General features: G+C 35.5%; 1 protein-coding gene and 1 long non-coding RNA gene across 6 annotated transcripts in view; both read right to left on the bottom strand.

Moving 5' to 3' along the window:
* The window catches only part of LOC118536862 (uncharacterized), a 29,247-nt gene extending 17,468 nt beyond the window's left edge, over positions 1 to 11,779 (bottom strand). Inside the window, exon 1 of the long non-coding RNA XR_004917858.2 lies at positions 11,692 to 11,779. This is a non-coding gene — a long non-coding RNA (uncharacterized LOC118536862). The remainder of the gene's footprint in view (positions 1 to 11,691) is intronic.
* The window catches only part of FILIP1 (filamin A interacting protein 1), a 274,497-nt gene that overhangs the window by 198,840 nt on the left and 49,108 nt on the right, over positions 1 to 26,549 (bottom strand). The window lies entirely within an intron of this gene.

The raw sequence follows: 26,549 nt of genomic DNA, 5'->3' as shown, positions 1-26,549 counted from the left end.
ATGCAAGAGCTTATAAGGAAGAGAAACTTCTTTGGACGGATGTGAGCAAATCAGAGATGCAGACAGATAAACGAAGAGTACACTGCATCCATGAGGTGGAGATTAGCCAATTCTCAAATATTCATGATTGTAAGGACATAAATTGTGTAGGTGATTGACTACGTTACTGAAATATACAAATGTACAAAAATATGAGAGAGAGTAGGAATAGTTCTAGTTAAGTATGTGGTTGAGTAAAGAAGAACGATGTGGTGAAATTCAAGCCTTTGTCATTGGCTTTGCGACTCAAATTCAGTGAAAGATACCAAATAGGCTGGCAGGTTCATGTCCTTTCTCCTTCTGTGATTAGTGAGATTTACAAAAAGCTGAATCAAGCCTAAAATAGATACTATACTACCAAAATCTGACAGATAGTGCTGACTGTCCACCAAAAAACCCCATTCTCCCTTTTCTTATAATAACTGTCTTATAGCTGAGAACTGGTTATCCAGTTAGCTGGTATTTCCCAAACTCCCTTGCTGTTAGATATGGCCTCCTGACTAAGCTCTCTCCATGTGAGCAAGAGCATGGCATGCCACTTCTGAGTCTGGGCCCAAGACAATGGGCATACATTCCTCCCCACTCTTTCCCTCCCACTACTGGAACCTAGACATGGCACATTCTAGTTTGACCACATAAACAAAGATTACATTGTGGATCATGGAGCAACAAGATAAAAGAAACCTGAATCTCTGAATCTGAGTCCCACAGCTCTATTTCACTGAACTCTGAACTATTACATGAGAAAGGAACTTCTCTAGTCTTTAAACCACTATATTTTGGGGGCGCCTGGGTGGCTCAGTCGTTAAGTGTCTGCCTTTGGCTCAGGTCACGATCCCAGGGTCCTGGGATCGAGCCCCGCATCGGGCTCCCTGCTCGGCAGGAAGCCTGCTTCTCCCTCACCCACTCCCCCTGCTTGTGTTCCTGCTCTCACTGTCTCTCTCTGTCAAATAAATAAATAAATAAATAAAATCTTTTAAAAAAATAAATAAATAAAAATAAACCACTATATTTTGGGTTCTCTTTTTTATAGCCACTTAGCCTTAACACAGACTGTTTCAGAAAAGAAAGTATATTATGAAGGGAAGGGTATAGTATTCAGTGACAATATATTCTAATAGGAGGTAAATTTAATTTTTTTCCATAGCTATCTTTTGCTGAACCCTGGACTAACATTATACTAGTGTAGAAGCCATATCGGTGCCCGTCCCACACACCTTGGACTTTTCAGCGTGCTCTGGTGAAATTCCAAGTGCTAGCGTCTGTATCCCTGCACCTCGGTGCTCTTCTTCCTGCTCTGTGCAGGTGCAAACTCAAGTGCTAAGGAGTTAACGTCCTCAGGAGCAACCCTCAACCAATGACCTCCCAGGAGTTGGTATATTAATATCATAGCTCCCTCACCCCTTGGGTGGAATAATTCTAAAGTGTGTGTTTTTGCATCAGTTTTCCAAGGTTCCTCTATAGAATTAAGCTCCAGGTACCCTTTGTGGTAGCTGGCTTACCCATGGACTCCTTATTGGTTGCCTTCCGGTCACTCAGTCACTTCCTCCACTTCCCTACCACATTCTCTGAACTTCCCAAATAAACTAATTTCACTCAAATCATTGCCTTGGAGTCTGCTTCTGAGAAAACACAAATTACGATAGCCAGCTACTTCATATTCACCATCTCAGACAAAACGATTCTCCAACCATAGTCTTTACTATTAGAGAGTATTATGTTATTTTTATGTATGAAGAAATCAAATTTGTGTGAGTTAAGTACCTTGACCAAGATCAGTGTCAGAACTAGAATTGGTTGGAACCCAGGACTATCTCACTTACAAGTTTTCGCACCTTCCAATATACCAGACTCTACCAGAAGCAGAAGTTTTCTAATTGTCTACTGATGCAAATTTTAGTAGATGATAATATTGGAAGTTTTATGATTGTATGATATATTTCAGGGAAATTAGACAAAATAGATTCTACAATAGTCTATAATATCTTGTGTTAAATAAAACACTTCTGATAACGTTTTTTGTTAAACAGACATTTTTTAGCCTGAACAGGAAAAAAAAAAAAGCAGTTTTCAGCTACTTGCTAACACAAATTTATTTAGCCCCTTTTAAATTAGTCAAACCCTACCAGAGCTACTTCACTTGAATAAATCTGCTTCTTAAAATGGTCTGTATAGATTCTTTCATTTAGGAACCTAGCTCTACTCACTTCCCTATCCAGACTTGCATAGAGAAAAGGATAGTAGGTGAATACACATCAGGACATAAATAATTCATAAGGCTGAGGGCTCAGGAATTTTTGTATTTGAACAATTAATCAATCTATGGAATTAATAGAATTTTGGTTTTGGAATTTCAGAAGAGAGTCAACAAGTAAAATTTAGAGATATTTGATGAGACAAAGTTAACCTTCCTATACTTTTCCTAATGCAAGTACTCATAAGACTAATTCTACAGGAAGCAGGCATATAGAGAGGATGGGCAAAAATCTGAGGAAATAATAGTTTCTTTATCCTGTATTGTATTAGCAATTTAATCTGTGCATTCTTTTAGATTTTAAGTTAATAGTCTGCCAGGAAAAACCCTGCAGAGTTGTCACACACGGGCAATATACCAGATTCCTATAATGTTGTACATTAGCATGGAAGTATTACAAGATCTTAGAGAAAAAAAGCTGTTTATTCTTCACCACCACTAGATATAATCTAAACATTACATTCCTGAAAGGATATGCAGTATCACTTACATTCACTCTAGGCAATTGCATTTCTCTCCTGGTCTTAGCTGAACTGTGCAACATGAGCATAAGCTTTGGTTATTTGAGGTAAACAAACTCCGTGGTCACGCCGGCTTCAACTGAAGCTAATGTCAATACGGACGGGCATGGAGGAGAATACTAAAAGCCCAAAAACACTGATTATCTTCAGAAAATGTAATGAGTCAGTTCCTACCCTTATTGATGTCAGATTTTTATAGGGAACATTACATCACATAAAGTCTGAAGAAGAATGGAAGCCAGAATAAACAGAGCTATGCATCAAAAAAGTCTTAAGTCTCACAGCAGACACAGTTCAGCTAACATAGTCGTATTCACAGAATTTTTATCCAGACAGACTATGGCAATAAAACAGAAATATGCACATTGGAACATATTTATCTACCTCATAAAAGTGTACAAAATTTTATATACAAATGTAAATAAAAGGACTTTGCCTGTCTCCAGAAACGTACATGCTTTTCATTTGCCCAATGGCTCACACATGAGATTGTATAAAGTTTAATTAAGTAATGAAATGTAGAAACATATATATACCAAATGTAATTCGTCTTAAGAGTCTCATGCTCTACCGACTGAGCTAGCGGGGCACTTGTTGTAATTCGTCTTAAAAGTATTTTTGCCTATTTAAACAAATACTTTCAACATTCTACAGCATATCCTCATTTTAAGTTCTGAAGACTTAAATATTGATTAATTGTTAAATATGATTTCATGGAGTGCCAGTAATGGGATAGTAGTACTATGATTATTACTGGGGTTTTTTTTTAAGTTCTCATTTATTGGTGATACAAACAAGTATTTACAGGTGGAATCACAAGATCTCTTGGGTTTGCTTTACCATATTTCAAATATTTGCAGGAAAAATGTTGGAGGGTATAGATGAAACAACAATGCAGAATGTTGATAAGTATTGAAGTTGGAAAATGAGTATAAATGGGCTCATTGTATTATTTTCTCTTCTGTTATATATGTTTTAAATTTCCATAATGAAACCATAAGACAAGAAAAATATTGCTAACTGAATAAAAATCATGCAGTCTCTATTTAAAAGAGAAAATTAGGAGCAGTAACAGTGAGATACATCAATTTATATCAATAGAGATGATATAATTTTGACTTTATGCTTTACAATGACCATATCAGGTACTTTCTGTGATAGTATTAATTTAGCATGCATGTGAAAGGTACTTTCTGTGATAGTATTAACTTAGCATGCATGTGAAAGGTTTTAATTACACATAGGAACTGTACATTTTTCTTAAATATGTTCAAAAGCTATCTTAAAGTATTTATAAAAAGTAAACTTCGGGAATAAAAACATGATCTTTTTAGAAAAGTAGAACAATCTCATGCTCATCATTGTCCATATTTTTGGAAGGGACTTGCAAAGTTAGACAGCCTCTGGGGTGAAAAGTCCTTTCCAGGGCGCCTGGGTGGCTCAGTTGGTTAAGCGACTGCCTTCGGCTCAGGTCATGGTCCCGGAGTCCTGGGATCGAGTCCCACATCGGGCTCCCAGCTCAGCGGGGAGCCTGCTTCTACCTCTGACCCTCTCCCCTCTCATGCTGTTTCTCTCTCTCTCTCAAATAAATAAATAAATAAAATCTAAAAAAAAAAAAAAGAAAAGTCCTTTCCAGAGAAATCCCAGATAGAGGTGTACTTTAACAACACAGTAACCCTGTCTGCAATTCCTCTTTGCACAGAAGTTCTGGACGTTTTTCTGACAGAAGATGTTTAGGCACTATTTGTTGATACATATGTTCAAGCCAGATGGTCAATAATATATAACTTAATTACCAAATCATATCTCTTTTTGTTTGCCAAGCAAGAGAAATGAAAGTTATCATATTCATGGCAGGTAAGTAATAAAATTTTATGTTAGTTTAGATAGATTTTAATAATGGGGTTTGTGGTTCTACATTAGACCTCATTTACATGTAAAGAAAAAAGTTCTTAAAACCAATACATTTGTTTTTCAACAAAATCATTTGCTTCAGCATCATACACTACTCTGAATGCATTGTTCTTACATTGATGAATGGTGCTTGAGTGCCACCTGGTGGCGCTCTTCCTCCATCCAGCAGGATTTTCTCTGATCCTTTGCCTGAGAAAACCCTTGCACCAGTCTGGCACTCCGAATGCCAAATTAAAAGAAGACATTATTTGCCAGACAGATAAATCGTCTACTCAAAGACTATAGAATCCTGAACCTCATAACACAGTAACATCTATAATTCATATTCATCTTCATACTAGTTCAAATCCTGTGTGTTCCACAAATCCAAATATTCCCAGCCTGAGAAACTCTTCTCATTTCCTACACATCCTTCACATTTTGTGATGTCCTCCCTGTTACTTATAGCTGCAGTCACAGTGGTCTCTAGATCAGTGGTTCTCAATCTTGAATGCCACTAGAATCACACTGAGAGTTAAAAAAAAATGATGGGGGCCCTAGCCTAGAGAGTCTGATTTAATAGATCTGGAATGGGGCAATATGGATCAGTAAATTGTAAAAGCTGTCCAGGTGATTCCAATCTGAGCCAGGTTATTTTGTAATGGATTGTCTGTTCTTGAAAGGTGAGGACTATTTGTCCCTCATCTCTGAGATAGTACATTGTATTCGACATACTAAGAACTCAATATACGTGGCAAAGATGAAGCAACTCCAGAGTCTACATGTTCACTTTAATAGAAGGCAAGAACTGGCTCAACTGCAGCATCTTAGATTCACAAGCTCTGCTAAGAGTGTGCCATTGTCCCATTCCCCAGAAGACTAAATAGGGGTACAAACAGCTCCTTTTTCACTCAATTCCATGCAACTCAATAAAATAATTTAGTGTACAGGTATTTTTTAAGTAAAGAACTACATTGTGACAAATCCATACATATAAAATAACACATGCAGAAAGTCATGAATTAGAAGATTATTTATAATAGAAAAATATTGGAAATAATCCAATGCTTATTTATAGGAGACTAGTTGAATAAATTATAGTATGGAGTGCCATGCTATATACATAAGAACATAAAAAAGAAAAGAATAAAAGAGATCTTTATGAATTAACATGGAATGAATTCCACTATATATTGTTAAGTAAACACATCAAAGTTTGAAAAGTCTATTATATACTACCTATTGTGTAAAAAGAAAGAGAAATACATGTTTGGTTTTTTTGCCAAAAAAGTAAAGGAGAATAAACAACAAAAAAATGAAGACATTTACCTTTAGAGGACAGGTAGGGATGGAATAGAAGGAATAAGGATGGAGTAACAATTCTGTGAGTATACCATCTTACATAGTTTCACCCTTTGAATCATATATATTTTTTAGATAATCAGAAAATAAATTAAAGGACATTAAAAAAAACACATTAAATTCAACACAAACACAAACAAGTGGACCTAAATGTACCAAATTATAACCAAACAGAAAAAAGAATTGATTCAAGTAACTTTTGAACACATTACTATACAACCTCAGTGGAATATATTCTATGGACAAAAGGAAAAGAAATATTTACTTAGTATTGTACTCTTAGTAGTCATATTGTATTAAAACTCTGAAACTGTTCTATTGTAGGACAATGTAAATAAGTTAACATATTATTGTTACTACGATCCAAGATTTTCATTGTAAAAAAAATTTTATACATATATAACAAGCATATATATTAAACAAGAGCAAAATTAAACCCTGAAATGTTAAATTTGAGTTGTAATATTTTTTTAATTAATTTATTTTTTAGAGGGAGAGAGAGTGCACGCATGTGTGAGCAGTAGGGAGGGGCAGAGGGAGAGGGAGAGAAAGAATCTTAAACACCCTTCACGCCCAGCACAGAGCCCAAGGCCAGGTGGATCTCACAATCCTGAGATCACGACCTGAGTGGAAATCAAGAGTCAGACACTTAACCCATTGAGTCACCCAGGCGCCCCAGTGAATTGTAATATTTTTAAAACTAAATTAAAACAAAGCAATCTCTAACACATAAAAATAAAATTATATCCAATTGGAGCTACAATCACACAGAAAAGAACTTTTCCAAATAACTTTCTTTTTTTTAAGATTTTATTTATTTGACAGAGAGAAAGAATGTGCTCAGGCACACAAGCAGGGGGAGCGGCAGGCAAAGGGAGAGGGAGAAGCAGGCTCCCCGCTGAGCAGGGGGCCTGATGAGGGGCTCGATCCCAGGACCCCGAAACCATGACCTGAGCTGAAGGCAGACGCTTAACTGACTGAGCCATCCAGGCGCCCCTCCAAGTAACTTTTAAAAAGAGCACCTGGTTGGCTCAGTCCGTTGAACCTCCCACTCTTGATTTCAGCTCAGGTCATGATCTCAGGGTCCTGGGATTGAGTCCCAAGTTGGGCTCAGCGCTGGGCATGGAACCTGCTTGAGATTTTCCCTCTCCCTCTCCCTTTGCCCCACCCCCACACACATATGCGTGCTCTCTCTCTCTCTCTCTCAAATAAATAAGTCTTTTTTAAAAAATAAAAACAAAATATGATTGCATATCTCTACAGAGATACACCCTAAGGATGAAAAGAATTGAAAAAAAAAATTTTTTTTAACCATTTTCAGTAATCATATTGTGGACAATGGTGTTATTCTGAAATTGTTATTCAGGATAAAGCAAATGAGTAATTATGATATGCTAACTCTTTAATTCTTAGTGTCATTGAGAACCAGGATTCTTGACATGGAAGAAAAGAAATAAAAATGTAAGAAGCTTTTTGTAAAAACCCTAAATTTGAATTGGCTGTATTATTCAGGATTACTATTTGATGTACTATCCAGTATAATTCAGGATATAATTCTTCTTAAAAAGAAATGCCTAGCTCTCTCCACTGAAAAGTCCTAGAAACAATGATTATCCCATTGGTAATGAGCACCCCTGAAGCCTAGACTATGTTAATGGAAGTATCATTTCACACTAAAAGAGAAGTGACTGGTTCCAGGTTTGGGGCAGAGAAAACATAAGGTGAACCTCAAAGATCTTACACCACAAGGCAAGGAAATGCTCAAAGACTAGTGAAGTCATGTCTTGATTGGAAAAGGTTTCCACTAGCTAAATCTGGGATAATCTGAGCATCAAAGAAGATCACAAACAGTAAAGGATTAAAACATGTCAAATTAAAAATAGTTCCTGATGGCACACAAAAGAAAGAGAGAGATAAAAGAAGGGCAGGAGGTTGGTGGGAAGAAAAACTCTTCTTGATAGAGGAATGACAGCTAATAATTGTAAAAGGGTGAAAGAATTTCCTTAAGCGAATCATTTTGTCTTCCCCAGTGTAATAACTGATTTGGGCAAGAAGCATTAATGGATGATAAAACCATTGGTTAAAGGTTGATGGGAAACAGTATATTCACATGGTCTCTAAGTACCCCATAAAATGCCTACTAAATTCAAAGAGGAAAATATAACTTCAAATTGGAGCCAGCTGGCAGTCTGCCCTTAACTAAATGATTATATATTTTGCACCACCAATAGTAAGACAAACTGACTTACTGAGCTTCCTAATGTGAGGCAATAAGTATACTCAACTGTGATTCAGCCTCATCAGAAATATTTAATTTAAACCTAATCAAAAGGAAATCATAAGACAAATTCAGAATGTAAGATATTTGCAATGTCATGAAAAACCAAACAAGGTAGAGGGAATGTTCTAGATTTAAAGAGACATGGCAACAAAATATGTATGAACCTTGTTCATATCCAAAAAGCAAAAACAGCTAAAAAGTTATTTTGTGTACAGTTGGGGAAATTCTAATATGAGCTGTAAATTAGATGATATTATGAAAGTATTGTTTTCTTAGGTATGTTAACAATGGTAGAAGAATGTTAGGAAATGCATGTTGATTGTCATGATGCCTTCAACTTATCCTCAAATGGTTCAGCAAAAAAGTGTGTGCATACATACATATATATTATTCATAGATAAAATATATATACTACATATATTTACATACAAAATATGTTACATATATAATATAGAGATAGATACATATGCATTATGCTTGTCTTTCAGTTCTTCTAAGTTTTTAATTTTTCAAAACAAAAAGCTGGAAGACAAAAGAGCTATTTGCTAAGAATGTTATAAAAGTGAAAAATTGGGGGCGCCTGGTCATTAAGCGTCTGCCTTCAGCTCAGGTCATGATCCCAGTGTCCTGGGATCGAGCCCCACATCCAGCTCCCTGCTCCGTGGGAAGCCTGCTTCTCCCCTTCCCACTCCCCCTGCTTGTGTTCCCTCTCTCGCTATGTCTCTCTCTGTCAAATAAATAAATAAAATCTTAAAAAAAAAAAAAACTGAAAAATTGTATAAGGCAAAGAAGAAGTCCACAAATATCAGGACTTTTAAAAGATGGAGACATCGTTCTCTGTTGTGGCAATCAGGAAAGAATTCATAGAAGGAACTGCATTTTTAAATGTAAAGGTTTTGAGTTAATAATGACCTTAGAAATATTCTAACTAAACTTCCTCAGTTTGTAGATAAGAAAACTGACACAGAGGGTGTGGCTTGTCCAAATTCAACAAATGTTTAGTACAAAGCTGTGAAATCTAAGGCACCACAATCCATAGTGGTTTCCATTACTCCATTTATTGAGCAACTGCTACATGCCAAGCAGTCCTACTTCCCATTTGAAATGGACCAAGAAGGACATGTTAAATAAGGAAATGTATATAGAACTCCATCATCACAAATTTCAAAAATTTTAAATTGATTGGGCAAAGGAGAAGGTAGAACTGCTGGCTTTGAAGATGGAAGTGTTCATGAGACAAGGCATGTGGACAGCTGCAGAAGCTGGGAATTCTGTCAGCTGACAGCCAGCTAGGAATGGTGGCAACTGTAGTCCACACCTGCAAGGAGCTGAATTCTGCCAACAATCTAAATGAATAAGGAAAAGGATTCTCCCCTAGAGCCTCCAGATAGGAATGCAAACCTAATGACACCTTGATTTTAGCTCTGTGAGACTCACAGTGGACATCTGACCTACAGAACTGTAAGATAATAAATTTATGTTGTTTAAAAAAAAAAATTGGTTGGGGGCGCCTGGGTGGCTCAGTTGGTTAAGCATCTGACTCTTGATTTTGGCTCAGGTCATGATCTCAGGGTCATGAGGTTGAGCCCCACATGGAGCCTGCTTAAGATTCTCTCTCTCCCCCTCTCCCTCTGCCCCTCCCCTCCATGTGCTGGTGAGCTCTTTCACTCTCTTAAAAAAAAAAAAAAAAAAAATTGGTTGGACAAAAACAGGAACCAGGGATTTATTAGCTTGTATAACTGAAAAGAGCAGGTATGGAGACTGGTGACAGGTCTCAGGTAACACTGGAATAGAACTCAAATTATGTTTACTATTTCTCTTCATATTTTGGCTCTACCCCTCCTTGTATGAGGGTCTCAGTGTTTCTCTTTAGAGACAGATTTCCCTAATGTCACAGAGGATGGATACAGCCACAGAAACTCCAGAACTACTACTCAGTTCAGCAAATTCAAAGAAAACAGAGGACTTCCCCGTCAGTGTCCATATATATAATCACACAGAAGTTAACTGATTGTCCTAGATTGGATCATGCTAAAAAAAAAAAAAAAAAAAAAAAAATCCCTGGCCTGAGGGACAGAGCACTGTATTTGGCCAGATCTGGGTCACATGCAACCCCACAGTCCACTAGTCAGCTGACACGTAGCTAACAGCCCTACCACTCCTGCCTGCCCACCCCAACCCTGCCAACCACATGGAATGAAAGAAGGGTAGATTCCCTAAGATGAAGGGTGAAAAGGAATGCCAGGTAGACAAAAACAAGGAGTAATAATACAGGGAGTGAGCAACAGGAACAAATTATAAAGGTAAAAATGCAACAAACTGTTACAGGAAGTAGCAAAAGCTCAATTCTGACAGGGTTCTAGGGAATAGTGAGAGAAAACGTCCTTGGGGTTGTATTGTGGAAGTTAGTGAAAGAGTGAAATGACAGGCAGAAGAAAGTGGTGCTTAATTAGGTAGACAGCGAAGAGCCACCAGCTTTAAAAAAAAGAAACAAACAAACAAACAAACAAACAAACAATGGCATGATTTAATCTGGGATGTGGGAAGACTATCAGTCATCAGTGTGTAACAGTGTTTCTCAAAGTGTAGTCCTTGGCCCACCAATATCAGAAATCACCTGGGTACTTTGTTAAAAATGCAAAATCCTGGGTCCCACCCAAATTTACTAAATGAGAATCTCTAAAGTTGGGTCACAGGTAGCTGCATTAGAAATAAGCACCACAGGCATTATTTCTACATTCTAAAAGCTGAGAACAAATAGCATAGGATTTTAATAGGAAAAAGTGTTTAACAGTATACTTTTCCAAAATGTTTTAGATAATTGAAAGCCTCCTACTTAATCCTTGATGCATTTTGTCTATTACTATCAGAGTGATGGGCCAATAATTTAGCTGCTCTCAGCCACAGCTACCCAGGCTGTAAAAAGTAAAATTTGGACTAATAATTAATCTCTTTTAACATTATGATATCATGATTTTTAAATCCTGTTTCTTGAAGTATTTCTACATCCATATCCAGTAAAGGGTTAATTTTAACAGGCTTGGGTTGTTGCTCAAACACTGCACATTCCAAAGAAAGCACTGTCTCTTGATGCTCCTGGGAAATAACTTCTGCCTTGGAATATCCTGTCCGATAAGAGTGTTTTTATGTGCCTCAGGCTTTGGGCCATGCTGCAGCAGTTTGACCTTTGCGGGTCTGGGTCCGCACATAAAAATACTGATTCCCAACTGACTGATCCCCAACAAAAATACTGGATACCAAGGCTCAAGATAGTTTCTCTGGTTCACTACTTCGCACATGTTGTCACACATCATTGATGGGAGAAAAAGACATTCACCTACAATGACACCGAGAGGCAACACCTGGAAGCTTGATCCTGGTTTCACCTGGACTTTAGCCATGTGTATTTTCCCAGTGCTGATTTCAGTCTTCATCCTTTCACTGTAATAAACCATAGCCATGAATACAACAGCTTTTCTGAGTTCTGTGTGCCCTTCTAGTAAATCATCAACCCTGAGGTTGGTCTTGGGGACCCTTGACACAATCATAACTTCAACATTATACTTTCATATTGTGATTTCCAATTCAATTAAGCTTAAATATTGCTTACATAAAATATTTTGTATTAATTTTTCATTCTGCTGCCCTTTGACCCAGTATCTATTAGAAATTTATCTTAAAGAAATCATAATGAAATAGGACAGCCCTATTTCAATGTAAAAGTTTATTATAGTATAGTAGAAAATTGAAAACAACCTAAATTTTAAACAATACAGGTATGGTTTAATGAATGATAATAGGTCCATTTGGTGGAATAGTTATTAAAATGCTAAATTAAAGAACAAACTGTATCCAAACCACGTGTGCATATAGACAAAGACTAAAGGAGAACATAGATAAATAGGAGATGACTTTTTGTAGTATTCAGACACTTTTAAATGTTTATTTTTACTATTACTATTTTATTATTACTATTATTAAAATTGTTTTTATAATAAGTAACTATTTTTAAGAGCCAAATTATAAATTTAATTCTTTGGCTTATGGTACTAATTCAATATTTTTAATATAAACTACTAAAATTCAAGATCACTGACATATAAACCATCCATTAACTAAAACAGATATTCTAGGTTCTGTGTTGAATCCAGTTCCCAGCACAGGATTAGGAAATAAGAGAGCGGAGCAATGTGTAGTAAGAAGGGATTGGACACTTGGGTGACACCCATGTCGTTGAGCACCAGCTTTACTTGCTACTAGCTGTGAGGTCATAAGCAGTCTCCTTTACCTTGCAGAAACTGAGTTTCCTTATTTGTTAAGTAGGAATAAAGATAATAAATGCTTTATACAGTTACTGCCACAATAAATGAGTAAAACACTTAATGCAGTGCCTGCATAAGAAAAAGCTAAATAAATTTTCAGTCTCTGCTCTCTCCCTCAATTCTACTCTCAAAGATTACAGATGTTAATTTACATATTTTTAAATGCTTTTCTCCTGTGACACCTACTTTCGATGTCATATTCATTATGAGGTAATGTAGTCTCATGACATAAATAATAATGACCCAATAGATATGAAATCTTAATTTTTCGGTGATTGGCTTAAGGGTTGATAAGTACATACATTACTTTTTTTTTTCACTTAGCTAAGTCATAAACCCAATTTTGAAAATCAAATAATCTCATCTGAACCTGTTACTAATTTTCAAATCCAAAATAAAGCAATGTTAGCACAAAAAATATTTATCAGAGGCCATTAATGAACCAAAAACAACAAAAATAGAAAAATAATAGAATAAAATAATAGGTAGAAATCTTACCACAGCCACTGTCACTGCTTTCCAAAAGCTTCTGGGCATTGTATTTTACTAAGGAATTTAAAGATGGAAAATTTTAGAAATTGTTTCTCTATTTTTAAGTGCACAACAGAAAATTGTGTTCAAATTGTCTTTCCTTGGTTAGTTCAAAAGCAAAATAAAATGATAGTGCACAAATATTTTCATCCAGTTTGCAATGTTTCATTGTACATCCAGCCTATCTGATATGTTACTTTAATTATGTTTTTGTGTGGGAAGTATTGTCTTATACCAAAGCATGAGCTTTATTTGGTCAAACAGGAGATTCAGAGAAAAACAAGACAATTTTCATTTTCTTACTAGTGGGAGTCAAGTCTGCATTGAAGAAATATTTGTCATGCTCACCACATTTTTGTTACATACTTGTCTCACAGAGCCAGTGTACAACTTTGAAGAAAGAAGAATGGCTGCTGTGTATAATGCTGGAGAAATACTCTCTGCCGCCCATCTTCCCTCCTACAGGATAGCCAGGCCAATCTTTCCAAAACATAACTTTCAATTCTGGATCTTGCTCAAAATTTCCTAAAGTCTTCCTTTTGTCTCTTGCTTGACAACCAGGCTGTCCAGCCCACCTTCAGTGATTACTCTCACCAAAAGCACCCCAATAACAAGTAGTCCACCTCTATACTTTTCTCATCCTGTTACAACTGGTTAGAATCACTTTTATCTAAATCCTAATCATCTCTCAAGACCCAGCTCAAGCCCTCTCTCATTTATAAGACCTTTTTCAGTACTCATGGTCCACACATTAGCTCTCTCTGAATATCCATAGCAGCTTTTGTCTAAACTTTCCTTTTGGCATTTAATAAAATACTCTCTTGTACCCTTGCCATGTCTTTTTTATGATCCATCTTCTACTCCAGTTGCTGGAAAATCGTAACTGTATACCATAAAAGCAAAAATGATTATTATATCTGTGGCAGATTGTATTATTGTTTGCAATTATTCACTCCCTCCTTTATGAATAAAATGTTTCCCCATCCCCTCTCACCCCCATGGACCTTGAGCTTGGACATCTGACTTGCTTTAGCCAATGGAATATTTGCTATGTCTCTCTTCCAAACAGAAGCTTTTAAAGGAATTGCAAGATTCCAAAAGCCTCCTATCTCCTGTGCCCTCTAACATCAGAAAAGCATGTTGTGCATAAGGTTTTCCTTTAGTTTAACTCCCAAAATAAGGCGGTATGTGGAGGAAATTCAGCCTGCAGTCTGGAGAACAATCACAACATCCGACCAGTAGCTGATGATATGAATGTGAATAAGAAATAGATATTTATTATTGTGAACTGCTGGAAATTTGAGATTGTTTATCACATAGTGAAAGCTAACTGATATAATAACTAATATTTTGTTGGTATGTTCTATATCCACAATATCTCATCTAACCAACACAATAATCCTATGTGTTAACATACTTTAGTATACCCATTGTACATAAGAGAAAACAAGGACAAGAGAGGTAAAGTTACGAATCCAAAACACACAGTGCTATAAAATTTTAGTATCTGACACATCTAGCTTTGAAGTTAGATTCTGCCACTTATTGAATATCTTATAGGCATAATACAATCTCACTAGAATTCAGTCATATATAGACTAGAGATAATGCTTAAGTTCTTCTCACTGTACTTCTAAGGGCTGTTGGGAGGATTAAATTAAATAATGTGAATGACCAAATAATTTAATAAATAAGTGAATCTTAATTTATGTCACCTCTGCATTAGGCCCTGAGAGAAAAACTTGGTATGGGTAGTTTAGGAAGCATGTGTGAAAAAGTGGGGAAAATGAGATGGAGAACGAAAAAGTCAATAAAATGTTTAGTTTACTATTTGGGGAATTGGACTCAATCCCACTAAGATAGGTATATGTGGAATATGTCTCAGATAGTTAAGTAAGTGCCTATCAGGCCCAATCCTTTCATAAATAACAACAACAAACCTCAGATCCCCCCAAAAAAAAGCAAAAACAGGAAAGTGAAGTCACTGGAAAGTGAACAAAAAAAAGAGAACAAGTGGATTCTGGAAGAATCAAAACTTGGAAGGATCAAAACAGATGAGTTTCCCATCACTACAGATTTTACCCTGAGGACAGGCTGAAGTTAGCACTACACAGTGTGTCTAAAACTCTAATACAAAACAGTCTTTCTGGCCTGAAGAATCAGAGGATGGAATTTAGAGCAGCCACAGATCCTGGAAGGTTGGGAGGGTGGGTGCTGAAAAAGAAGTAAACCAGAAAGGAAAGCCCTGAATTCTGTTTATAAATTCTGTTCCAGTCTCTGAACCATACGTGAATGGGGCAGACTCCAGAACCTCAGCTAAGGACAAAAGGAATGAACAAAGACGAGCTGCTGCCCAAGAAAAGGCATTTAGTTTGAGTTTGACCAAGTTAATTTTCCACTTAAAAATATAATGAACAATCTTTGGAGAAATACAGAGTCTCACTATGTAACATTCTACAATGTCCAAGATACAATACAAAATTGCTCAGTTTATGAAGAATCAGGAAGTGTGACCCATTTTCAAGAGACAAGACCATTAGTCAAGACCAATTTCAAAATCATCTAGATGTTCAAATTAGCAGACATGAATTTTAAAGCAGATTTTATAATTCTGTTCATTGAAATCAAAGAAAATATTCTTGTATTAATAAAAACATAAGAATCTCAGCACAAAAAAAATAGAAACTATCAAAAAAAAGAACCAGAAGGAAAATCATGAACTAACAAAAATGCAATTTTGAAAATAAAACCTCCTTGGTGTGCTTAATGTAAAATTGGATATGATAGAAGAAAGAATAAGTGAACTTGAAGATAGGTCAGTAGAAATTATCCAATCTGAAGGACAAAGATTTTGTTGTTGTTGTTGTTTTATATTATCAAGTCTTTAAAAACTTTAGAACAATAACAGAAGTCTAACATACATGTGTCAGAGTCCCCAGAGGAAAGCATAGAAAGAGAGAGGGAGAAAAAATATTTGAAATATAATGGCCAAAAGCTTCCAAATCTGGTGAAAGACAAAAATTTACAGATTCAAGATGCTCAAAAGGAGAGATACAAAGAAAACCACACCCGGACCCATCATAGGCAAACTGCTAAAAAGCAACAATAAAGAGAACATCTTTAAAGCAGTCAAAGAAAAATGATACATTGCAATACAGGCAAACTATTTGACTATGAACTGACTTCTCATCAGAAGCTGTAGACATCAGAAGACAGTAAAACAATGTTTAAAGTGCTGAAAGAAAAAAATACACTGTCAATTCGTAATTCTTTTTCCAATGAAAATGTGTTTCAAGTATAAAGTTAAAAATAAAATAAGGATATTTTTATGCAACAGAAAACCAAAAGAACTACAAGAAATGTAAAAACCAAAAATTCCATGGGCTGAAAAAAGTGAAACCAAATGGAAACTCCAATCTTCAGAAAGAAATAAAGAGCTTTAGAAATGATTGCTATGGATAAATATAGAAGACTCTTATTCTTCTTTTAAAAACTATGACTATTTAAAGCAAATATAATATTGTCTCATGCAGTTTATAATATATGTAGATGTTATCCATATGACATCTATAGCATAAAGGATGGAAAAGGAAGTAGTTAATTGATCTATAAAATTGTATGGTATGGTTTTACATTTTTATGTCAAGCAGCATTATATATATATAAAGCAAAGAGGTCTAGCTAAAAAGTCAATAGATAAATAAAATAAAATTTTTTAAAAGATTCAAATAATCAAAAAGAAGGCAGACAAAGAAGAACAGAGGAATAATAGAGGACACAAACAGAAAATAAATAATAAAATAGCAACTCTAAGTCCAACCACATCAATAATTACATTAAATGTTAATGAACTACTGGGGTGCCTGGTGGCTCAGTCAGTTAAGTGTCTGACTCTTGATCTCAGCTCAGATCTTGATCTCAGGGTTGTGACTTCAAGCCCCACATTGGGCTCCATGCTGGGTTTGAGCCTACTTTAAAAAAATGTTAATGAACTAAATACTCCAATTAAAAGGCACAGATTGTTAGAATGAACAAAAAAGTAAGACCCAACAATATGCTGTCTACAAGAGATGCACTTTAAATATAAAGGCACAGGTTGAAAGGAAATGGAAGGAAAAGACATGCCATGCAAATAATAATCATGAGAAGATTGGAGTGGCTGTATTAATATCAGACAAGATAGACTTCAAAAAGCATCCTACCAGAGAACAAAGAAGCTATTGTAGCAGACACTTTGGTACCCCCTTGTCCCTCTTCTCATTTCAGCTTCAGCCATGATAGAAACTTCTGTGCATGCTGAATCCACCCCACCCCACGCACTGGTGCCATGATTCCCTACTTTTCTACTCACTGCTTTCTAAAGCTTGAGAAGTTTGAGCAACCCCCACACAGGCCCAGGCCAAAAGTACAGGGGGACTAATGTACCTGGTGATAACATTCAACAAACTAGAAATGAGGATAGCAGATCATTATAGATATTACAAACCTCCAGTCCCCCAACCTTCTATCTACTTAGACACAGGTCAAGCCTTCCCATCCACTCTAAAGAAGTTCCCAAGTCTTCTACACTTTCTGGCTGGAGTGCCAAGAGGTGGCAAAATGTGGGTACTGATTCAGCTCCACTTTTTTTCTTTTCTTCCTTTTTTTTTTTTTCCAAAAGTAATACAAGTTTAAATTCATCAACTCTTTATTCTTCTAAGGATCACTTCCACAAACAATAGCAATCTCTTTTCAGATTCTGCCACCCTTGAGCTACTTGTACATTATGTGCTAGCTACCAAAGTTTCTGTCCTCCTCTTTATCAGAATCAGCTTTGAGTACAAAGGCTCTACTCAGTTTACTTTGATTTTATTACCTTTTGATTAATACCTCCAACCAAAAGGCCCAAAGAAGTATAACATCAGCTTTCTTTCCCTCTTTAACATTAAACTTTATGTTGTATAGGATCTGGAGAATGACCATGAGCATAAACAGTACAGGAATTTGTAATGTTTTCTTGACCAGTAGCCAACATTAATCTATTCAAGAATCTCTTCCACCCACCCCAAAAATGTTCTACACTCCTTTTATTTAGTTAAAATCCCTCTGTAAGGAAACATTCCTGCTTCAAAAGTGCTAATCTCCCTCTTTAGCCAGAAAAATGTAAACAATCTCTTACCAAACATTTTCTTGCATCTTACATTTTCTGGACTATTGCCTAATCCATCAAATGTGTGAGTATGTAAGCTTGTCTAGAATGACATGTCTGTGCTAGCAGCCACTAGATCAACTCAAGGTCCCAAAGAAGTTCCTAGTGAGAATATTCCATCTGCTAACTTAAACAGGCAAACTGCACCTCACTCCAAATTAACACCAGCATGTTTTTACCTCATGTCTCAAAAAGTTGCCTTGTGCCCTGGTCTTGTCACAGGCACAGATGGCACTTCCCTCCTCCAACACTGCCAGATAATTCCCACTAAAGTCATTCCTTAGGGTGAACTTCTAGCTCCATAGAGTACAATTCCCAAACAAACTGTTAGTTAATACAAAAGAAACACTATCTGGGTAAAGAGTATTGGGAAATATAGGTTTCCAGTTATGGAATGAATAAGTCATGGGAATAAAAAACACAGCATAAGGAATATAGTCAATGATGTTGTAACAGCATTATATGATAACAGATAGTAGCTACACTTCTGGAGAGCACAGCAGAGTGTATAAACTTGTCAGATCACTATGTTGTACACTTGAAATTAATGTAGTAATGTGTGTCAACTATACTCAAATAAAAAGAACGAAAAAAAGAAACATTTTCTGATTCATTATCCCAGCACATTGTAACAAAGGTAAAATCATGAATCTTGTACAAATATGTACAATAAATATGTATCAAATATTTTACTTAACATATTCATTAATGAGAGAATGATTAAGATGTTACAACCAGTTCAAAGGAGAAGCCAAAGAGCAGGTACCTATATAAGCAATCAAGAATGCTAAAGTGAATTCACTAATAGATGCAAAACTGACCTCTACCAGAAAAATAAAAAAAAACATTTTTAAAAAATTTTATTTTTTTATTATTTTCTTTTTTAAGTAGGCTGAGTGGAGCCCAATGTGGGCTGGAACTCATGACCCTGAGATCAAGACCTGAGCTGAGATCAAGAGTTGTACTGAGCTACCCAGGTGCCCAAAACCCCACATTTTTTAAGTTTTTATTTTAATCACCCAGTGCTCATCACAAGTGCTCTCCTTAATCCCCATCACCTATTTCACCCATTCCCCACGCCCCTCCCCTTTGGTAACCATCAGTTTGTTCTCTATAGTTAAGAGTCTGTGTTCCTTGGTTTGTCTCTCTCGAGTGCTTTTTCCCCTTTGCTTGTTTGTTTTGTTTCTTAAATTCCACATAGGAATGAAATCATATATTTGTCGTTCTCTAACTGACTTATATCACTTAGCATTATACTCTCTAGCTCCATGTTGTTGCAAATGGCAAGATTTCATTCTTTTTATAGCTGAATAATATTCCATTGTACATATATATACACCACATCTTCTTTATCCATTCATCAGTTGATGAACACGTGGGCTGTTTCCACATCTTGGCTATTGTAACACTGCTATAATGCTGCATCATAGCAGTGCATATATCTCTTTGAATTAGTGTTTTTGTATTCTTTGGGTAAATACCCAGTAGTCTGATTGCTGGATCATAAGATAGTTCTATTTTTAGCTTTTTGAGAAACCCCCCATAGAGTTTTCCAGAGTGCTTGTACCAGTTTACATTCCCACCAACAGTGCAAGAGGGTTCTTTCTTCTCCACATCCTCACCAACATGATATTTCTTGTGTTTTTTTATTTTAGCCATTCTTACAGGTGTGAGATTATAGCTCATTGTAGTTTTGATTTGCATTTCCCTGATAATAAGTGATGTTGTGCATCTTTTCATATGTCAGCCATCTGTATGTCTTCTTTGGAGAAATATCTGTTTGTGTCTTCTCCCCATTTTTTAATTGGATTTTTTGTTTTTTGGGTGTTGGATTTTATAAGTTCTTTATATATTTTAGATACTAACCCTTTATCGGATATGTCATTTGCAAATATCCTCTCCCATTCCATAGGCTGCCTTTTAGTTTTGTTGTTTCCTTCACTATCCAGAAGCTTTTTATTTTGTTATAGTCCTAATAGTTTATTTTTGCTTTTGTTTCCCTTGCATCAGGGAACCTATCTAGAAAAAAAGTTGCTACTGCTGATGTCAGAGAAATTGCTGTCTTTGCTCTTTCCTAGGATTTTTATGGTTTCAGGCCTCACATTTAGCTCCTTAGACCATTTTGAATTTATTTTTGGGTATGGTGTAAGGAAATGGTCCAGTTTCATTCTTCTGTGTGTTGCTGTCCAGTTTTCCCAACACCATTTGTTGAAGAGACTGTCTTTTTTCCCCTGGATATTCTCTCCTGCTTTGTCAAATATTAATTTGACCATGTAAGTGTGGGATTATTTCTGGGTTCTCTACTCTGTTCTATTGATCTGTGTGTCTACCTTTGTGCCAGTACCATACTGTTTGATTACTCCAGCTTTGTAATAAAATTTGAAGTCTGGAATTGTGATGCTTCCAGCTTTGCTTTTCCTTTCCAAAGTTGCTTTGGCTATTCAGGGCCTTTTGTGGTTCCATACAAATTTTAAGATTGTTTGTTCTAGTTCTATGAAAAATACTGTTTGTATTTTGATAGGGATTGCATTAAATGTGTAGATTGCTTTGGGTAGTATAGACATTTTAACAATATTTGTTCTTCCAATCCATGAGCACGAATGTCTTTCCATGTCTTTGTGTCATCTTCAATTTCTTTCATCAGTGTTATTTTATAGTTTTCAGGGTACAGGTCTTTCACCTCTTTGATTAGGTTTATTCCTAGGTATCTTATTATTTGGGATGCAATTGTAAATGGGATTGTTTTCTTAATTTCTCTTTCTGCTGCTTCATTATTGGTGTATAGAAATGCAACAGATTTCTGTAGATTGATTTTGTGTCCTGAGATTTACTGAATTCATTTATCAGGGCTAGCAATTTTTTGGTGGAGTCTTTTGGGATTGCTATATATATAGCATCATGTCATCTGCAAAAAGTGAAAGTTTTACTTATTCCTTACTAATTTGGATGCTTTTTAGTTCTTTTTGTGGTCTGATGGCTGTGGCTAGGACTTCCAGTACTATGTTGAATAAAAGTGGTGAGAGCGGACATTTTTGCCATGTTCCTGACCTTAGGGGAAAGGCTCCCAGTTTTTCCCCACTGAGGATGATGTTAGCTGTAGGTTTTTCATATATAGCCTTTATTATGTTAAGGTAGGCTCCCTCTAAACCGACTTTGTTGAGGGTTTTTATCATGAATGGATATTGTACTTTGTCAAATGCTTTTTCTGCATCTATTTAAATGATCATATGGCTCTTATCCTTTCTCTTATTGATGTGATGTATCATGTTGATTGATTTGTGAATATTGAACCACCTTTGCCTTTGTAACCCAGGAATAAATCGTACTTGATCGTGGTGAATGATTTTTTTTTAAATGTATTATTGGATTCAGTTTGCTAGTATTTTGTGGAGGATTTTTGAACCTATATTCATCAGAAATATTGGCCTGTAGTTCTCTTTTTTTGTGGGTCTTTATCTCATTTTGGTATCAGGGTAATGCTGGCCTCATAGAATGAATTTGGAAGCTTTCCTCTCTTTTCTATTTTTTGGAATAGTTTGTAAAGAATAGGTATTAACTCTTCTTTAAACGTTTGGTAGAATTCATCTGTGAAGCCATCTGGTCCTGGGCTTTTGTTTGTTGGGCATTTTTTGATTAGTGATTCAATTTCTTTGCTGGTAATCAGTCTGTTCAAATTTTGTTTCTTCCTGTCTCGGTTTTGGTAGGTTACATATTTCTAGGAATTTACCCATTTCTTCTAGGTTGTCCAATTTGTTGCCATATAGTTTTTCATAATGTTCTCAAAATTGTTTGGATTTCTGTGGTGTTTATTGTTACTTCTCTTGTATTTGTGATTTAAAAAAAAACACATTTGAATTACTGCTTTCTACAACTTCAGAGTTATGAAATAGCTCAATTAAAGAAAATAAAATGTGAAAAACCCTGTAGAAAAAGAAAACTTGGAAAGATACACTAGACAACACCTAATATTCATTGAAAATAAACCCAGTAATCTCTTTTTTGCCCATTTAAAAGATTTTCTCTAACAATCTCCTTTGCCCCCCTTGTAATCATAATAATCTCAAAAATTACTTCTGTACACATAAAAAAGGGCTAGTCTCATTAGTTTGGGCCTAATTATTTACATAGATGCAGCAAGTATTAATTAACCATATAGACCTCCTTGAGATTGTTTTGCAAATCTATAGTCACACAGTATTGAACAGTACTAAGACCACCATATTAACTTCTGCCTGGAAGTTTTCATGAGGAATCTTGGACTGAACTTCTAAAGGACTCTCTTTTGCTATCTCTAGACTATGAAACAAAACCCAGGAAATTCTCTTTACCATATACACCTGCAATATTTATAAATTTGGCGAATTTCTTTCTTGAGGTCCCAAACATTCTCTTTGGTTTCTGGCCTAAATAACCTTCCTTACCAACTGTGACCTGGGATACTATAAAGTAGGCACTAGGCCAGGTTTCTGTGGATGGTTTTATAGGCATTTCTTCCATAAGTAGTGAATTTTATTCACTTTTTTTTTTTTAAGTAATCTCCACGCCCAACATGGGGCTCAAGAGTCACATGCTCTACTGACTGAGCCAGCCAGGTGCCCCCAAGAGGATAGATTCTTATCGAATATATGCAAACAATATTTTTCCATGAAAAGTAAAGACACTCAGGAAAGTTTTTATTGCATTTTTTAACCTTATTTTTGTCTTGGAGATATAATTCACATACCATAAAACTCATCTTTTTAAAGTATATGATTCAGTAGCTCTGGACATTCACAAAGTTGTCCAACCATAACCACCATCTAATTCCAAAACACTTTCACCACTCCAAAAAGAAACACCTTATCTATTAGCAGTCGCTCTCCATTTCTCTCACCCCCCAGCCTCTGGCAACAACTAATCTACTTCTGCTTCTAAGGATTTACCTATTCTGGACATTTTACATAAATTGAACCATATAATATGTGGCCTGCTGTGTCTGACTTTACCATAATATTTACCATAATATTTTCAAGGTTCATCATGTCGTAGCATGAATCCATATTTCATTTCTATGTAGCTAAATAAACAATTGTATGGATATACTACATTTTGCTTATCCATTCATCAGTTGGTGGACATTTGGATTGTTACTACTTTTTCACTATTATGAATAACACTGTTAACGAACACTTGTGCCTAAGTTTTTGTGTGTACAGTTGTCTTCATTTCTCTTGGGTATATACTTAAGGGTGGAATTTCTAGGTCGTATGATAACTCGATGTTTAGCTTGAATTTCCATACTGTTTTCCAATGATGCACCATTTCACATTCCCACCAGCAGTGATAATGGTTCCAGTTCTTCTACATCATCACCAACACTTGTCATCATCTGTCTTTTTTATTATATCCAGTGAGTATGAAGTGGTAGCATATTGTGAGTTTGATTTGCATTTCCCCAGTGACTACTGGTGTTGAGCGTGTTGAGCATCTTTATTGGCCATTTGTATATCACATCTGGAGAATTGTCTGTTCACATCCTTTGCCTATTTTTAATTTGTTTGTCTTTTTATTGTTGAATTATATGAATGTTTTATATATTTTTGGTACTAGATCTTTATCAGATGAATGATTTGCAATTATTTTCTCCCATTCTGTGGGTTATCTTTTTACTTTCTTGGGTCCTTGGAAGCACAATCATTTTTAATTTTGATAAACTCCAATTTAGGCATTTTTTCTTTTATTGCTTGTGCCTTGGTGTTGTATCTAAGAACCTATTGCTTAATCCAAAGTCATAAAAAGATTTATACCTATGTTTTCTTCTAATAGTTTTATACTTTCAGTTCTCAATAAGAGAATTTTTAATTCTGTTGAATCTCAGATCTGTACCTCTGAAACAAATAATGCAATATATGTTAAGAAAGAAAAAAAGAAGAAGAATGTAGCAGGAGGGGAAGAATGAAGGGGGGGAAATCGGAGGGGGAGAAGAACCATGAGAGACGATGGACTCTGAAAAACAAACTGAGGGTTCTAGAGGGGAGGGGGGTGGGAGGATGGGTTAGCCTGGTGATGGGTATTGAGGAGGGCACGTTCTGCATGGAGCACTGGGTGTTATGCACAAACAATGAATCATGGAACACTATATCTAAAACTAATGATGTAATGTATGGGGATTAACATAACAATAAAAAAATTTAAATAAAAAAAAGAGAATTTTTAATTCAAGTAGGGTGTCCATGAGAATCAGATATCATTTTAAAATATTTCATTTCATTTACAAAAACACAATCTAATAAACTGTGGGTTAGAGATAGCTTAGAAGAAAGATAAAGAGCTTCCTCCTATGTCTAGTAAGTAGTACATTAAAACAATGATATACATATTATGGACCGCAAGGGCATTTAGAAATTACCAGGGACTTACATAAACATACAATTTATGAAATATTTTTAATAATATTATCTTACCTCTACAAACCTAACCTAGAGAAGTCTAAGTGCCTCTGCTGATTGAAAACTCTTACCATGCAACTCACACAAACCTTATTTATAACATCTCTTTTTTTATAATGTAGGTGAAAGAACAAATGTTTGTGATTTTCTAGGACCCTCTGGGAAGTCTCGAAAATAGTTTTAAATATAAAAGATATCTTGATAATTTTATTTTTGTAAATTTAGGGATTCTTGGAAAGGCAAAATTAAGAGTTGTCAGAAGAGATTTGGGCACTTAATTAAGACTGGATCACCATGGGGGAGAAAGCACAGAGAATCTGAGAAACAACACTTGGTTACCTATTTAATTGATGTGATAATGAAACATCTTAAAACAAATACAAAGGAATATGAATGTAAAGAACCTTAGCTCTTTTATAAATGATGAAACTTTCTTTTGGGTTTTTTTTTTTCCCTAAATACTCAAGAACATATACAGTCAATATAAAATGTAAGAATTATTCTGATAAAACACAGAATCTCTATTATCCAGGCAGATTACACAGAAAATAAAGAAAAACCTTTCACACTGCCTTTTGGCAAAGACATCAATCAATAAACCAAGGAAGCAAGCCCATCAAAACTGAGTGAACTATGCCAAATTTTAACCCATTTCTTTTTTTAACTTTTTATTTTATTTTATTTTATTTATTTATTTATTTATTTATTTATTTATTTATTTATTTGTCAGAGAGAGAGAGAGCACAAGCAGGGGGAGCGGCAGGCAGAGAGAGAAGCAGACTCCCCACTGAGCAAAGAGCCCAATGTGGGACTGGATCCCAGGGTCCTGGGATCATGACCTGCGCCAAAGGCAGACATTTAACCGATTGAGCCACCCAGGCATCCCAATTTTAACCCATGTCATAGCTTCTTTTCACACCCAGATGTTATAAACCAAGGTAAATAAAATTCACTTTCAAATTCTCACATCCTAGAGCAAACTGATACTTTAGAATCATCTTTTTCAGTGTTCTTATTAGTGTACAACTAAGCTTTCCAGAGGTTACATGACGTATGATATCTCAGGTTGAAGGCAGAGGAAATAGGAGAATCAAGCTGTATCCTATTAGCCAGATATCAAAGAGATTTATAAAAATTTTAAATGGAACAATTCTTCTTAATTTTTTAAAAATAAAGTTATTTTCACTTTAGAATCATCTTTTTCAGTGTTCTTATTAGTGTACAACTAAGCTTTCCAGAGGTTACATGACGTATGATATCTCAGGTTGAAGGCAGAGGAAATAGGAGAATCAAGCTGTATCCTATTAGCCAGATATCAAAGAGATTTATAAAAATTTTAAATGGAACAATTCTTCTTAATTTTTTAAAAATAAAGTTATTTTCATTAAATATGCTCTTTAGGTTAACATGCAATCAGTTCAACATTATTATTTTCAAAAGAAGCAAATATTTTAAAGATTTCTCAGTTTTAATTTCTAACATGGTAAATAATGATAAATATAACCTACTTAGACAAAAGTTCATTAGTTTTCCTTATAAGTTTTCAGAATTTGAAAGATCCTGAGACAAAAGTGTTTGAGAATCTCTGCATTAAGATAAAATTATTTTCTTTTTCTTTGAAAAAAAGCTCATAAACATTTATATTTTTCTGTCACCAATATTCATAGTAGTTTCCACCACTTACAGTAATTACAGTTTTTAACCAAAGTAGTTAACTTCTGCTTCACATA

Source organism: Halichoerus grypus, chromosome 9, assembly GCF_964656455.1.
Source record: "Halichoerus grypus chromosome 9, mHalGry1.hap1.1, whole genome shotgun sequence".
In the NCBI taxonomy this organism is placed as follows: domain Eukaryota; kingdom Metazoa; phylum Chordata; class Mammalia; order Carnivora; family Phocidae; genus Halichoerus; species Halichoerus grypus.
This window is presented reverse-complemented; position numbering and strand designations above follow the sequence as displayed.